At 59.7% G+C, this 15000-nt stretch overlaps 1 non-coding gene across 1 annotated transcript; it reads left to right on the top strand.

The window, feature by feature from the left end:
- The first annotated feature begins 11901 nt into the window (after positions 1–11901).
- On the top strand, positions 11902–12020 carry LOC131862975 (5S ribosomal RNA). Its single transcript, XR_009361910.1, has one exon. It is a non-coding gene; the product is annotated as a 5S ribosomal RNA (ribosomal RNA).
- The last annotated feature ends 2980 nt before the right edge of the window (positions 12021–15000 follow it).

Genomic DNA, 15000 nt, shown 5'->3' on the forward strand with positions numbered 1-15000 from the left:
GCGCATAGCAATCGAGGTGTAAAAAGGGCGTTGAAGGCAGGAAGCCTGGACGAAAGAGGCTACGAGGTCACCTCGAAGCGGTCTAAGAATCGGGCGCACTTGGGGCGACTACCAGTGCCAACCCCTTATCCCGCGGTGCGTCCGACACACAGAAATTTCCAAGGCGGCCAAGGAGCCTCCCCGCATAGCAATCGGGGTGTGAGGTTATGGATGCAGCATTGATAGCAATCGAGGTGTGAGGCGAAGGATGCAGAAGTGAGAGCCGAGGGATGTAGCAGAGATAGCAATCGGGGTGTGTGATGCAGAAGAGATAGCAATCGAGGTGTGCGGTGGGAAGGGCCCAGCAGCCAGAATGCATGAAGCGACGGATGAAGCAGTGATGACAACCGGGCTGTGAGGAGAGGAGGGATGCAGCCAAGAAAGCAATCAGGGCTCGAGGCAAGGGATGCATCAAGGATAGCAATCATGTTGTGAGGCGAGATTCCAAAGGCTAAACGTGAGAGGCTGCAGGGTCGACTCAGAGAGGTCTATGCATGTGAGAGGCTGAAAGCAAGGTCGACTCGGAGCGGTCTATGCATCGGGCGCGCTTGGGGCGACTACCAGTGCCAACCCCTTATCCCGCGACGCGTCCGACAAAGAGAACGTTCCAAGGCGGCAGAGGAGGTTACCAGCCGAAGGATGCAGTAGCAATAACAGGTATAGTTCCGCGGCGGCCGAGAAGACTCACCGCATAGGAATCGGGATGCGAGGCGAGGGATGCGGCGGGAAGGCCCCGACGGCTAAACGGAAGAGGCTGCAGGGCCGCCTCGGAATGGTCCAAGCATCGGATGCGATTGGGACGACTACCAGTGCCAACCCCTTATCCCGCGATGCGTCCGATACACAGATAGTTCCAAGGCGGCCGAGGAGCCTCACCGCATATCAATCGGGGTGCGAGGCGAGGGATGGGGCGGGAAGGCCCCAACGGCTAGACGGAAGAGGCTTCAGGGCCACCTCGGAATGGTCCAAGCATCGGACGCGCTTGGGGCGACTGCCAGTGCCAACCCCTTATCCCGCGATGCGTCCGATACACAGATGGTTCCAAGGCGGCCGAGGAGCCTCACCGCATAGCAATCGGGGGTGCGAGGCGAGGGATGGGGCGGGAAGGCCCCAACGGCTAGACGGAAGAGGCTTCAGGGCCGCCTAGGAATGGTCCAAGCATCGGACACGCTTGGGGCGACTACCAGTGACAGCCCCCTATCCCGCGATGCGTCCGATACGAAGATGGTTCCAAGGCGGCCGAGGAGCCTCACCGCATAGCAATCGGGGTGCGAGGTGGGGGATGCGGCGAGATGGCCCCAACGGCTAGACGGAAGAGGCCACAGGGCCGCGTCGGAATAGTCCAAGCATCGGACGCGCTTGGGGCGACTACCAGTGACAACCCCTTATCCCGCGATGCGTCCGATACGAAGATAGTTCCAAGGCGGCCGAGGAGCCTCACCGCATAGCAATCGGGGTGCGAGGTGGGGGATGCGGCGAGATGGCCCCAACGGCTAGACGGAAGAGGCTGCAGGGCCGCCTCGGAATAGTCCAAGCATCGGACGCGCTTGGGGCCACTACCAGTGACAACCCCTTATCCCGCGATGCGTCCGATACGAAGATAGTTCCAAGGCGGCCGAAGAGCCTCACCGCATAGCAATCGGGGTGCGAGGTGGGGGATGCGGCGAGATGGCCCCAACGGCTAGACGGAAGAGGCCACAGGGCCGCCTCGGAATAGTCCAAGCATCGGACGCGCTTGGGGCGACTACCAGTGACAACCCCTTATCCCGCGATGCGTCCGATACGAAGATAGTTCCCAGGCGGCCGAGGAGCCTCACCGCATAGCAATCGGGGTGCGAGGCGAGGGATGCGGCGAGATGGCCCCAAAGGCTAGACGGAAGAGGCTGCAGGGCTGCCTCGGAATAGTCCAAGCATCGGACGCGCTTGGGGCGACTACCACTGCCAACCCCTTATCCCGCGATGCGTCCGATACACAGATAGTTCCGAGGCGGCCGAGGAGGTGGGGGATGCAGCGAGATGGCCCCAACGGCTAGACGGAAGAGGCTGCAGGGCCGCCTCGGAATAGTCCAAGCATCGGACGCGCTTGGGGCGACTACCAGTGACAACCCCTTATCCCGCGATGCGTCCGATACACAGATAGTTCCGAGGCGGCCAAGGAGCCTCACCGCATAGCAATCGTGGTGCGAGGTGGGGGATGCGGCGAGATGGCCCCAACGGCTAGACGGAAGAGGCTGCAGGGCCGCCTCGGAATGGTCCAAGCATCGGATGCGCTTGGGGCGACTACCACTGCCAACCCCTTATCCCGCGATGCGTCCGATACACAGATAGTTCCAAGGCGGCCGAGGAGCCTCACAGCATAGCAATCAGGGTGCGAGGCGAGGGATGCGGCGAGAAAGCCCCAACGGCTAGAGGGAAGAGGCTTCAGGTCCGCCTCGGAATGGTCCAAGCATCGGACGCGCTTGGGGCGACTACCAGTGACAACCCCTTATCCCGCGACGCGTCCGATACACAGATAGTTCCAAGGCGGCCGAGGAGCCTCACCGCATAGCAATCGGGGTGCGAGGCGAGGGATGCGGCGAGAAGGACCCAACGGCTACACGGAAGAGGCTTCGGGGCCGCCTCGGAATGGTCCAAGCATCGGACGCGCTTGGGGCGACTACCAGTGACAACCCCTTATCCCGCGACGCGTCCGATACACAGATAGTTCCAAGGCGGCCGAGGAGCCTCACCGCATAGCAATCGGGGTGCGAGGCGAGGGATGCGGCGAGAAGGACCCAACGGCTAGACGGAAGAGGCTTCGGGGCCGCCTCGGAATGGTCCAAGCATCGGACGCGCTTGGGGCGACTACCAGTGACAACCCCTTATCCCGCGACGCGTCCGATACACAGATAGTTCCAAGGCGGCCGAGGAGCCTCACCGCATAGCAATCGGGGTGCGAGGCGAGGGATGCGGCGAGAAGGACCCAACGGCTAGACGGAAGAGGCTTCGGGTCCGCCTCGGAATGGTCCAAGCATCGGACGCGCTTGGGGCGACTACCAGTGACAACCCCTTATCCCGCGACGCGTCCGATACACAGATAGTTCCAAGGCGGCCGAGGAGCCTCACCGCATAGCAATCGGGGTGCGAGGCGAGGGATGCGGCGAGAAGGACCCAACGGCTAGACGGAAGAGGCTTCGGGTCCGCCTCGGAATGGTCCAAGCATCGGACGCGCTTGGGGCGACTACCAGTGACAACCCCTTATCCCGCGACGCGTCCGATACACAGATAGTTCCAAGGCGGCCGAGGAGCCTCACCGCATAGCAATCGGGGTGCGAGGCGAGGGATGCGGCGAGAAGGACCCAACGGCTAGACGGAAGAGGCTTCGGGTCCGCCTCGGAATGGTCCAAGCATCGGACGCGCTTGGGGCGACTACCAGTGACAACCCCTTATCCCGCGACGCGTCCGATACACAGATAGTTCCGAGGCGGCCGAGGAGCCTCACCGCATAGCAATCGGGGTGCGAGGCGAAGGATGCGGCGAGAAGGACCCAACGGCTAGACGGAAGAGGCTTCGGGTCCGCCTCGGAATGGTCCAAGCATCGGACGCGCTTGGGGCGACTACCAGTGACAACCCCTTATCCCGCGACGCGTCCGATACACAGATAGTTCCAAGGCGGCCGAGGAGCCTCACCGCATAGCAATCGGGGTGCGAGGCGAGGGATGCGGCGAGAAGGACCCAACGGCTAGACGGAAGAGGCTTCAGGGCCGCCTCGGAATGGTCCAAGCATCGAACGCGCTTGGGGCGACTACCAGTGACAACCCCTTATCCCGCGACGCGTCCGATACACAGATAGTTCCGAGGCGGCCGAGGAGCCTCACCGCATAGCAATCGGGGTGCGAGGCGAGGGATGCGGCGAGAAGGACCCAACGGCTAGACGGAAGAGGCTTCAGGGCCGCCTCGGAATGGTCCAAGCATCGGACGCGCTTGGGGCGACTACCAGTGACAACCCCTTATCCCGCGACGCGTCCGATACACAGATAGTTCCGAGGCGGCCGAGGAGCCTCACCGCATAGCAATCGGGGTGCGAGGCGAGGGATGCGGCGAGAAGGACCCAACGGCTAGACGGAAGAGGCTTCAGGGCCGCCTCGGAATGGTCCAAGCATCGGACGCGCTTGGGGCGACTACCAATGACAACCCCTTATCCCGCGACGCGTCCGATACACAGATAGTTCCGAGGCGGCCGAGGAGCCTCACCGCATAGCAATCGGGGTGCGAGGCGAGGGATGCGGCGAGAAGGACCCAACGGCTAGACGGAAGAGGCTTCAGGGCCGCCTCGGAATGGTCCAAGCATCGGACGCGCTTGGGGCGACTACCAGTGACAACCCCTTATCCCGCGACGCGTCCGATACACAGATAGTTCCGAGGCGGCCGAGGAGCCTCACCGCATAGCAATCGGGGTGCGAGGCGAGGGATGCGGCGAGAAGGACCCAACGGCTAGACGGAAGAGGCTTCAGGGCCGCCTCGGAATGGTCCAAGCATCGGACGCGCTTGGGGCGACTACCGTTGCCAACCCCTTATCCCGCGATGCGTCTGATACACAGATAGTTCCGAGGCGGCCGAGGAGCCTCACCGCATAGCAATCGGGTTGCGAGGCAGATTATTGGGAAGGGAACCCCCTGGGATGCGGCTCAAGCAGTGCCCAAAGGGACTGGAATGCGGAATCACATCGAGAGACCCAAATGCTATACGAGGGCTCAAATCGAATTATCGATTTGGCCACGACATGGACGCATCGGAACGACTACCTTTGCCGAACCACTCGCAATTGCATCCATACCGAAACCAATAGACATTTCCGTTAGAGCCCTCGCATAGCATTCGGGAATCTCGCATGCCCCTCTAAATCGACCAATGCTGGCGCTCAATGAAAATCCGAGCGCTACCACCGTTCGAGCGCCAGCATTGGTCGAGTTAGAGGGGCACGGGGGAGAATGCTCCAGTCAACACCTCCCCTATATAAGTTATTTGTCCGATTCTCGCACAACCGTAGTCTGCCTCGTCGAATCAAACAACGGTCCCAGATTCCGACTTCCGTTCCGTAGAGACCCAAAAGCTAGATGGAGGCTCGCAAGAAAGAGAGTCGGCGCATAGCAATCGGGTTTCTCGAACGTTTAGGGACCGAGCTCACTTGCGGATAGGGCAAAATCCGCCAAGCAACCCAAAAGCTAGACGGGGGCTCGAATCGAATCGCCTAGGCGGCCACAACAACGACGTGTTGGATCGACTACCAGTGCCAAACCATTCAGCAAGACTAGTCTGTGTCGAGGCCGGATAGAGATTCTCAGAGAGCGCCCGCATAGCATTTAGGAGACCTGCCGCGTCCCTCACACTCGACAAATGGTGGTGCACGTTTATAAATCCGAGCGATCCCAACCCTTTCAAGCACCAACATCGGTCGAGATAGAGGGGCACGGAGGGGGCTGCGTGAGACAACACAGTCCCCTATATAAGTTATTTGTCCGATTCTCACACATCCGAAGAATGGTCATCAAATCGGACAACAGCCCAAACTTCCGACTTCCGTCCCAGAAAGCCCAAGAGCTATCTAAAACGTTCATGGCCGGAACTCGATCGCGGCTATACCAGTCCGCCAAGCAACCCAAAAGCTAGACTGGAGCTCTAGTCGAATCACCTCTGTGGCCATTGCAAGGACGTGTTGGAGCGACTACCATTGCCGAACCATTCCGCAGGTCGAGTCCATACCAAGGCCGCATAGAGATTCACGATGAGCTCCTGCATAGCAATCAGGAGACTTGCCGTGTCCATCACAATCGATAAATCCTGGTGCAAGATTTTTGCATCCGAGCGCTCCAACCAGTCGAGCACCAGCATCAATCGACATAAACGGGCACGGGGGGAGGATGCTCGAGAACACTACCTCCCCTATATAAGTTATTTGTCCGATTCTCAAGCAGCCGAAGTCTGGTCATCGAATCGGGTCAAAGACCACAACTTCCGACTTTACCCACAATGCAAGTCATCGAATCGAACATCGGCCCCCGAGTCGGACTCCATGCGTATGTCAGGTCATCGGACCCAAATTCCGCCTTCCTGCGCATGGCGGGCCATCAATATCAACTCGGTCATCGGACCCAAACTCCGCCTTTTTGCGTATGGCACGCCTTCAAATCGGTCATCGGACCCAAATTCCGCCTTCCTGTGCATGGCGGGCCATCAACATCAACTCGGTCATCGGACCCAAATTCCGCCTTTCTGCGCATGGCACGCCATCAACTCGGTCATCGGACCCAAATTCCGCCTTCCTGCGCATGGCAGGTCATCGGACACAAATTCAGACCTCGCCAATATGCCTACGTATCGAATCGGTCATCGGACCCAACTTCCGACTTCATCCATACTGTAGGGTCTTTGAGGTTGGCGCGGTGCGCTCAACCCAGGGAGTCGACCCATCGAAGCATACACCTCCCCTATATAAGCTATTTGTCCGATTCCCACACCTGTGTAGTTTGCACCTCTGACCAGGACATCGACCCCAACTTCCGAACTCGACTGCAACGACGGCACCAGCGCCTTGGTGCGCACCTTGCGACGCACAGTCCCAACATTCGCCTTCCTGCACATGGCAGGTCATCGGACCCAAATTCCGACCTCGCGAGTATGCCTACATATCGAATCGGTCATCGGACCCAACTTCCGACTTCATCCATACCGTAGGGTCTTTGAGGTTGGCGCGGTGCGCTCAACCCGGGGAGTCGACCCAACGAAGCATACACCTCCCCTATATAAGCTATTTGTCCGATTCCCACACCTGTGTAGTTTGCACCTCCGATCAAGACATCGACCCCAACTTCCGAACTCGCCTCCAACGACCGAACCAGCGCCTTGGTGCGCACCTTGCAACGCACAGTGCCAACATTCGCCTTCCTGCACGTGGCAGGTCATCGGACCCAAATTCCGACCTCGCGAGTATGCCTACATATCGAATCGGTCATCGGACCCAACTTCCGACTTCATCCATACCGTAGGGTCTTTGAGGTTGGCGCGGTGCGCTCAACCCGGGGAGTCGACCCAACGAAGCATACACCTCCCCTATATAAGCTATTTGTCCGATTCCCACACCTGTGTAGCTTGCACCTCCGATCAGGACATCGACCCCAACTTCCGAACTCGACTAAAAAGACCGCACCAGCGCCTTGGTGTGCACCTTGCAACGCACAGTGTCAACATTCGCCTTCCTGCACATGGCAGGTCATCGGACCCAAATTCCGACCTCATGAGCATACCTACTAATCGAATCGGTCATCGGACCCAACTTCCGACTTCATCCATACCGTAGGGTCTTTGAGGTTGGCGCGGTGCGCTCAACCTGGGGAGTCGACCCATCGAAGCATACACCTCCCCTATATAAGCTATTTGTCCGATTCCGACACCTGTGTAGTTTGCACCTCCGCTCAGGACATCGACCCCAACTTCCGAACTCGCCTGCAACGACCGAACCAGCGCCTTGGTGCGCACCAAAAGTGCGCACTTTTGGAGGGCACTTTTCTGCGCTCCAAAGGTGCGCACTTTTGGAGGGCACTTTTTGGAGGGCACTTTTCTGCGCTCCAAAGGTGCGCACTTTTGGAGGGCACTTTTTGGAGGGCACTTTTCTGCGCTCCAAAGGTGCGCACTTTTGGAGGGCACTTTTTGGAGGGCACTTTTCTGCGCTCCAAAGGTGCGCACTTTTGGAGGGCACTTTTTGGAGGGCACTTTTCTGCGCTCCAAAGGTGCGCACTTTTGGAGGGCACTTTTTGGAGGGCACTTTTCTGCGCTCCAAAGGTGCGCACTTTTGGAGGGCACTTTTTGGAGGGCACTTTTCTGCGCTCCAAAGGTGCGCACTTTTGGAGGGCACTTTTTGGAGGGCACTTTTCTGCGCTCCAAAGGTGCGCACTTTTGGAGGGCACTTTTTGGAGGGCACTTTTCTGCGCTCCAAAGGTGCGCACTTTTGGAGGGCACTTTTTGGAGGGCACTTTTCTGCGCTCCAAAGGTGCGCACTTTTGGAGGGCACTTTTTGGAGGGCACTTTTCTGCGCTCCAAAGGTGCGCACTTTTGGAGGGCACTTTTGTGCACTCCAAAGGTGCGCACTTTTGGAGGGCACTTTTCCTGTGCTCCAAAGGTGCACACCTAGGTGAGCACCTTCGACCACACCTTGTAGCACACCAAACTCTGACTTTCGACTTCATCCGCAATGCAGGGTCTTTGAGGTTGGCGCAATGCGCACAACCAGGGGAGTCGACCCATCAAACCCAACACCTCCCCTATATAAGCTATTTGTCTGATTCTCATACATGCGTAGCCTGCAGGAGCAATTAGGACATCGACCCCAACTTTCGGCTTCTAAACGAAAACAAGGTCTTTGAGGTTGGTGTAATGCGAACAACTAGGGGAGTCAACCCATCAAACCCAACACCTCCCCTATATAAGCTATTTGTCTGATTCTCATACATGTGTAGTCTACAGGAGCAATTAGGACATCGACCCCAACTTTTGACTTCTTAACGAAAACAAGGTCTTTGAGGTTGACGTAATGCGCACAACCAGGGGAGTCGACCCATCAAACCCAACACCTCCCCTATATAAGCTATTTGTCCGATTCTCATACATGTGTAGCCTGCAGGAGCCATTAGGACATTGACCCCAACTTTTGACTTCTTAACGAAAACAAGGTCTTTGAGGTTGGCGTAATGCGCACAACCAAGGGAGTTGACCCATCAAACCCAACACCTCCCCTATATAAGCTATTTGTCTGATTCTCATACATGTGTAGCCTGCAACAACGATTAGGACATCCACCCCAACTTCTGAATTCGTCTGCGTTGACCGCACCAAAGGTGCACGCCTTGGTGCTCACCAAAATCCGACTTCCGACTTCTTCTGCTATGCGGGGTCTTTGAGGTTGGCGCAGTGCGCACAACCAGGGGAGTCAACCCACCGAATGCAACACCTCCCCTATATAAGCTATTTGTCTGATTCTCATACATGCGTAGACTGCAGCAATGATTAGGACATCCACCCCAACTTTTGACTTCTTAAACAAGACAGGGTCTTTGAAGTTGGTGCAGTGCACACAACCAGGGGAGTCGACCCATCAAACGCAACACCTCCCCTATATAAAGCTATTTGTCCGATTCTCATACGTGTAGTCTGCAGCAGCGATTAGGACATCGACCCCAACTTCCGAATTCGTTTGCATTGACCGCACCAAAGGTGCACGCCTTGGTGTGCACCCTGGAGTGCACTTTGGTGCTCACCTCGGTGCACACTTTGGTGTGCACCTCGGTGTGCACCAAAGGTGCGCACCTTGGAGCGCACCAAAGGTGTACACTTTGGAGCGCACCACATAGGGTCTTTGAGAGGTTGGCGCAGTGCGCACACCAAGGTGGGTGTTGAGGTGCGTGCCGAGGTGGGTGGGTGCTAGGGTGCGCTCCATGGTGGGTGCCAGGGTGGGTGCGTGCTAGGGTGGATTCCAAAGAGGGTCATAGGGTGGGTGCCAAGGTGGGTTGGTGATATAGTGGGTTCAAAGGTGGGTACTAGGGTGGGTTCCAAGGTGGGTCACAAGTTGGGTGCCAGGATGCGTGGGTGTTAGGTTGGGTGCCAAGGTGGGCTCCTGCGTGGGTGGGTGCTAGGGTGGGTTTCAAGGTGGACGCGAGGGCGGGTGCCAAGGTGGGTAACAAGTTGGGTGTTAGGATGGGTGAGTGCTAGAGTGGGTGCCAAGGTGGGTGGGTGCTAAGGTGGATGCCAAGGTGGTTCACAGGGTGGGTGGGTTCTAGGGTGAGTTCCAAGGTGGGTCACAGGTTCAGTGCTAGGGTGGGTGTCAAGGCGGGTGTCGAGGTGCCTGGGTGCTAGGGTGTGGATGCCAATGTGGGTCATAGGGTGGGTACTAGGGTGGGCTGCAATGTGGGTGCCAAGGTGGGTAACATGCTCGGTGGGTTCTAAATTGGGTGCCAGGGTGGGTGTGCACCCACCTTGCCCGAGGTGGGTGCCAAGGTGCCAGTGTGGGTGGGTGCTAAGGTGGATGCCAAGGTGGGTGAGAAGGTGGGTGATAGGTTGAGTGGTAGGATGGGTGGGTGCCAAGATGGGTCACAGGGTGGGTGCAAGGGTGGGTAGGTGCTAGGGTTGGTGTCAGGGTGGGTGGGTGCTAGGTTGGGTTCCAAGGTGGGTGCGAGGGTGAGTGTCAAGGTGGGTCACAGGTTAGGTGCTAGGATGGGTGAGTGCTAGGGTGCAAAGGTGCCAGGGTGGGTGCTAGGATGGGTCGATGCTAGGGTGAGTGGCAAGGTGGGTCCACAAGTGTCAAGGTGGGTGCCGAGGTGGGTGCCAAGTCGGCGACTGCTATGGTGGATGCCAAGGTGGGTCACGGGGTGGGTGCCAAGTTGCTAGGTTGGGTTCCAAGGTGGGTGCCAACGTGGGTGCTAGGGTGCGTGGGTTAAAGGGTGTGTCACAACGTGGGTGCCAGGATGGGTGCGCACCCACACTGGCCAAGACGGGTGCGGGTGCAAGGTTGGGTTCCAAGCCCGGTCACAGGCTGGGTGCTAGGATGGGTGGGTGCCAAGGTGGGCACCAGGGTGGGTGCACCCACCCTGGCCAAGGTGGGTCACGGGGTGGGTCCTAGGGTGGGTAACGGGGTGGGTACTAAGGTGCGTGCCAAGGTGGGTCATAGGGTGGGTGCCAAGGTGGGCACCAGGGTGGGTGTGCACCAACCCTAGCCAGGGTAGGTCACGGGGTGGTTGTCGGGGTGGGCGTCAAGGAGCCAAGGTGGGTGGCAAGTAGCCAAGTTGCGTGCCAAGGTGGGTGTCGGGGTGGGTGCCAAGGATCCAAGGTGGGTGCCAAGGAACCAAGGTGGGTGTCTGGGTGGGTGCCGAGGTGGGAGCCAGGGTGGGTCCCAAGGTGAGTGCAAAGGTGGGTGCCAGGGTCAAGGTGAGTGCCAATGTGGGTTCCAAGGTGCCAGGGTCAGGGTGAGTGCCAATGTGGGTTCAAAGGTGCTAAGTTGGGTGCGAGGTTGGGTGCGAGGGTGGGTGGGTGCCAAGGTGTGCTAGGTGGAAGCCCGGGTGGGTCGGCATCCCATGGGTGTCGAGTTGGGTGCCTGATGGGTGCTTCTTGTCAAGTTTTAGTCGTCGGGACTCATTTCGAGCCTTAGAGGTCGTTTCTTGTCCGGTTGCCCTGTCTTCGACCTGGGAACCCAATTTTGGTCCTCGGGTCCCATTTTTTTTTGTCTCGCATCCCACTTTTGGCCTGTGGCCTTTTCGGGGTCGATTCTCGTTTTGGGCATCAGAGCATGTTTCTTCTCCTAAAACCCAATATTTGTTTATTAAGTCTCGGAACACATTTTTGTTCTCGTGGACCCATCATGGGTCTTGGAACGCATTTGTGGTCCTTGGGCCCCATTTTGCATCCCGAAACTTGTGTTTTGGTGCTTGATCCCTATTTTGGGTGCCCACCTTGCACCAAGTGCGCACCCGGGGCAAACCGAGCGCCTTGGTGCACCGGGGCAAGATCGAGCGTGCACCCGAGGCGCCCCGAACATGCACCAAGGTGCACTCGGCCCACATGTGAGCGCAGGTCGTTGCGCCCGAGGTGGTGTGTGGGCACCGCGTTGCAGACGGGACACTGCACGCACACGACGCCCCCTCCAGGTGCACGCACGTAGGCCGGGCCGGGTGCACACCCGACGCCCTAGCAAGGTGCGCGCACCCGGGCAGGGCTCACACTTGGCGAACGGGGCGCACTTCGCGAGGGAGGGTGTGCACCTCGACGGGGGTGGGTGGCCGGGGTGGATTCGCACGTGGGTCGCGGTTTGCTAAGTACACACTGCGACAAGCTCATAACGGGTGCGATCATACCAGCATTAGTGCACCGGATCCCATCAGAACTCCGCAGTTAAGCGCGCTTGGGCCGGAGTAGTACTGGGATGGGTGACCTCCCGGGAAGTCCCGGTGTTGCACCCTTTTTTAGTTTTTCGCCGGGCGTCGCAATGCTATTTGAATAAACCTTTTGCCCGTTTGCGTTCTCGTCGGGGCCGGGCCGGGCCGGGGTGCGCTGCCCGCACTACCGCGCGCGCGGGGGCGACACCGAGCGCGCACCCGAGGCACCCCGAGCACACAGGCCACGGTGCAACCCGGGCGTTGTGCGCGCACCCCGGTGCGCCCGAGGTGCTGCGCGCGCACCCAGGTGAAATCGGTGTGCACCTCGGCCAGTGCGCGCTCGGTCGAGTCGCGCACGTTGGCCAAGGTGCACGGTGATGTTTCTTACTCTAAGGTTCCGCACCAGACGCCCGGGACAGGTGAGCGAAGCTGGGCGGGGCCGGGTGCGCGGCCGGGGCAGGTGCACGCAGCTGGAGAGAGCTTTGGAGCACACTTCGGAGCGCACCAATGATGCGCTCCATTCAAAAGTTTCCTGAAAAGGCAAAAAAAGTTGAGATTATAGAATTTCCCACTTGAGAGATTGTAAAAAAAAAAAATTTAAAATGAAGGAAACGCGGGTGCCAAGGTGTGCGCAGCCCAGCCAAGGTGTGCGCACCAAGGCGCCCACCCTGGCGAAGGTGCACGCAAGGTGCGCACCCGAGGCAAACCGGACAATTAACCCAACTTTCGACTTCGCGCGCACCTTGGAGCGCACTTCGGAGCGCTCCTTGGTGCGCACCAATCTTGGGCACCTCGGAGTGCACCATGGCGCCCACCAAGGTGCGCACCCGGGGCAAACCGAGCTCCGACTTCGTGCGCACCTTGGAGCGCACGAAAGGTGCGCACCATGGCGCCCACCAAGGTGCGCAGCCCAGCCAAGGCGTGCGCATCAAGGTGCGCACCCTGGCGAAGGTGCGCACCCGGGGCAAACCGAGCTCCGACTTCGTGCGCACCTTGGAGCGCACAAAAGGTGCGCAACCCAGCCAAGGTGTGCGCACCCCGGTCAAACCGAGCTCCGAATCGTGCGCACCAGAGGTGCACGCCATCGTGCGCACCTTGGAGCACACTTCGGAGCCCTCCTTGGTGCGCGCCGATGTTGCGCACCTCGGAGCGCACCCGAGGAAAACAATGCAATTAACCCGACTTTCGACTTCGTGGGCACCTCGGAGCGCTCTCGGGTTCGCACCTCGGAGCACACCGAGGTGCGCACCTTTGATGCGCTGCCTTCACCAATTTCCAGAAAAGGCAAGAAAACATTGAGAAGGTGTGCGCACCGAGGTGCCCACCCTGGCGAAGGTGCACGCGAGGTGCGCACCCGGGGCAAACCGGGCTCCGACTTCGTGCACGCCGCACCTTGGAGCACACTTCGGAGCGCTCCTTGGTGCGCACCAGGGCGCGCAACCCAGCCGAGGTGCCCACCCCGGCGAAGGTGCACGCGAGGTGCGCACCCGGGGCAAACCGGGCTCCGACTTCGTGCACGCCATGGTGCCCACCGCGGCGAAGGTGCACGCGAGGTGCGCACCCGGGGAAAACCGGGCTCCGACTTCGTGCACGCCGCACCTTGGAGCACACTTCGGAGCGCTCCTTGGTGCGCACCATGGTGCCCACCAGGGCGCGCAACCCCGCCGAAGGTGCACGCGAGGTGCGCACCCGGGGCAAACCGGGCTCCGACTTCGTGCACGCCGCACCTTGGAGCACACTTCGGAGCGCTCCTTGGTGCGCACCATGGTGCCCACCAGGGCGCGCAACCCCGCCGAAGGTGCACGCGAGGTGCGCACCCGGGGCAAACCGGGCTCCGACTTCGTGCACGCCATGGTGCGCACCGCGGCGAAGGTGCGCACCCGGGGCAAACCGGGCTCCGACTTCGTGCACGCCGCACCTTGGAGCACACTTCGGAGCGCTCCTTGGTGCGCACCAGGGCGCGCAACCCAGCCGAGGTGCCCACCCCGGCGAAGGTGCACGCGAGGTGCGTACCCGGGGCAAACCGGGCTCCGACTTCGTGCACGCCGCACCTTGGAGCACACTTCGGAGCGCTCCTTGGTGCGCACCATGGTGCCCACCAGGCCGCGCAACCCAGCCAAGGTGTGCGCACCAAGGTGCACGCGAGGTGCGCACCCGGGGCAAACCGGGGTCCGACTTCGTGCACGCCGCACCTTGGAGCACACATCGGGGCGCTCCCGGGTTCGCACCGGCGTTGCGCACCGTGGTGGGCACCTCGGAGCACACCAAGGTGGGCAGCGAGGTGCGCACCTTTGATGCGATGCCTTCACTAATTTCCATAAAAGGCAAAAAAAAAACGAGATTTTAAAATTTCCGTTTTGAAAGATAGTGAGAAAAAGGGAATGCTGGTGCCATCTTGAGCCCGCCCTGGTGCGCAGCCCAGCCAAGGTGTGCGCACCAAGGTGCCCACCCTGGCGAAGGTGCGCGCCCGGGCAATTAATCCAACTTCCAACTTCGCGCGCGCCAGGGTGGGAGCGCACCCAACAACCGGGCCTGGGAAGAGCCAATGCGAGAAACCCCACCAAACGCTCTGACAAAAAAAGAGGGGGCGCTCCAGTAACCCCGCTTCGGAGCGCACCCTGGGCAAACCCAGCCAAGGTGCCCACCCCGGCCAAGGTGCAGGCGAGGTGCGCACCCGGGGCAAACCGGGCTCCGACAACGTGCACGCCGCACCTTGGAGCACACTTCGTAGCGCTCCCGGGTGCGCACCTCAGAGCACACCAAGGTGGGCAGCGAGGTGCGCACCTTTGATGCGCTGCCTTCACTAATTTCCAGAAAAGGCAAAAAAAAAAGGAGATTTTAAAATTTCCGTTTTGAAAGATAGTGAAAAAAACGGAACGCGCGTGCCATCTTGAGCCCGCCCTGGTGCGCAGCCCAGGTAAGGTGCCCACCCTGGCAAAGGTGCGCACCCGGGCAATTAACCCTACTTCCGACTTCGTGCGCGCCAGGGTGGCAACCGGGCCTCGGAAGAGCCAATGCGAGAAACCCCACCAAACGCTCCGACAAAAAAAGAGGCGGCGCTCCA

This window comes from Cryptomeria japonica, unplaced genomic scaffold (assembly GCF_030272615.1).
Source record: "Cryptomeria japonica unplaced genomic scaffold, Sugi_1.0 HiC_scaffold_54, whole genome shotgun sequence".
NCBI classification, from domain to species: Eukaryota; Viridiplantae; Streptophyta; class Pinopsida; order Cupressales; family Cupressaceae; genus Cryptomeria; species Cryptomeria japonica.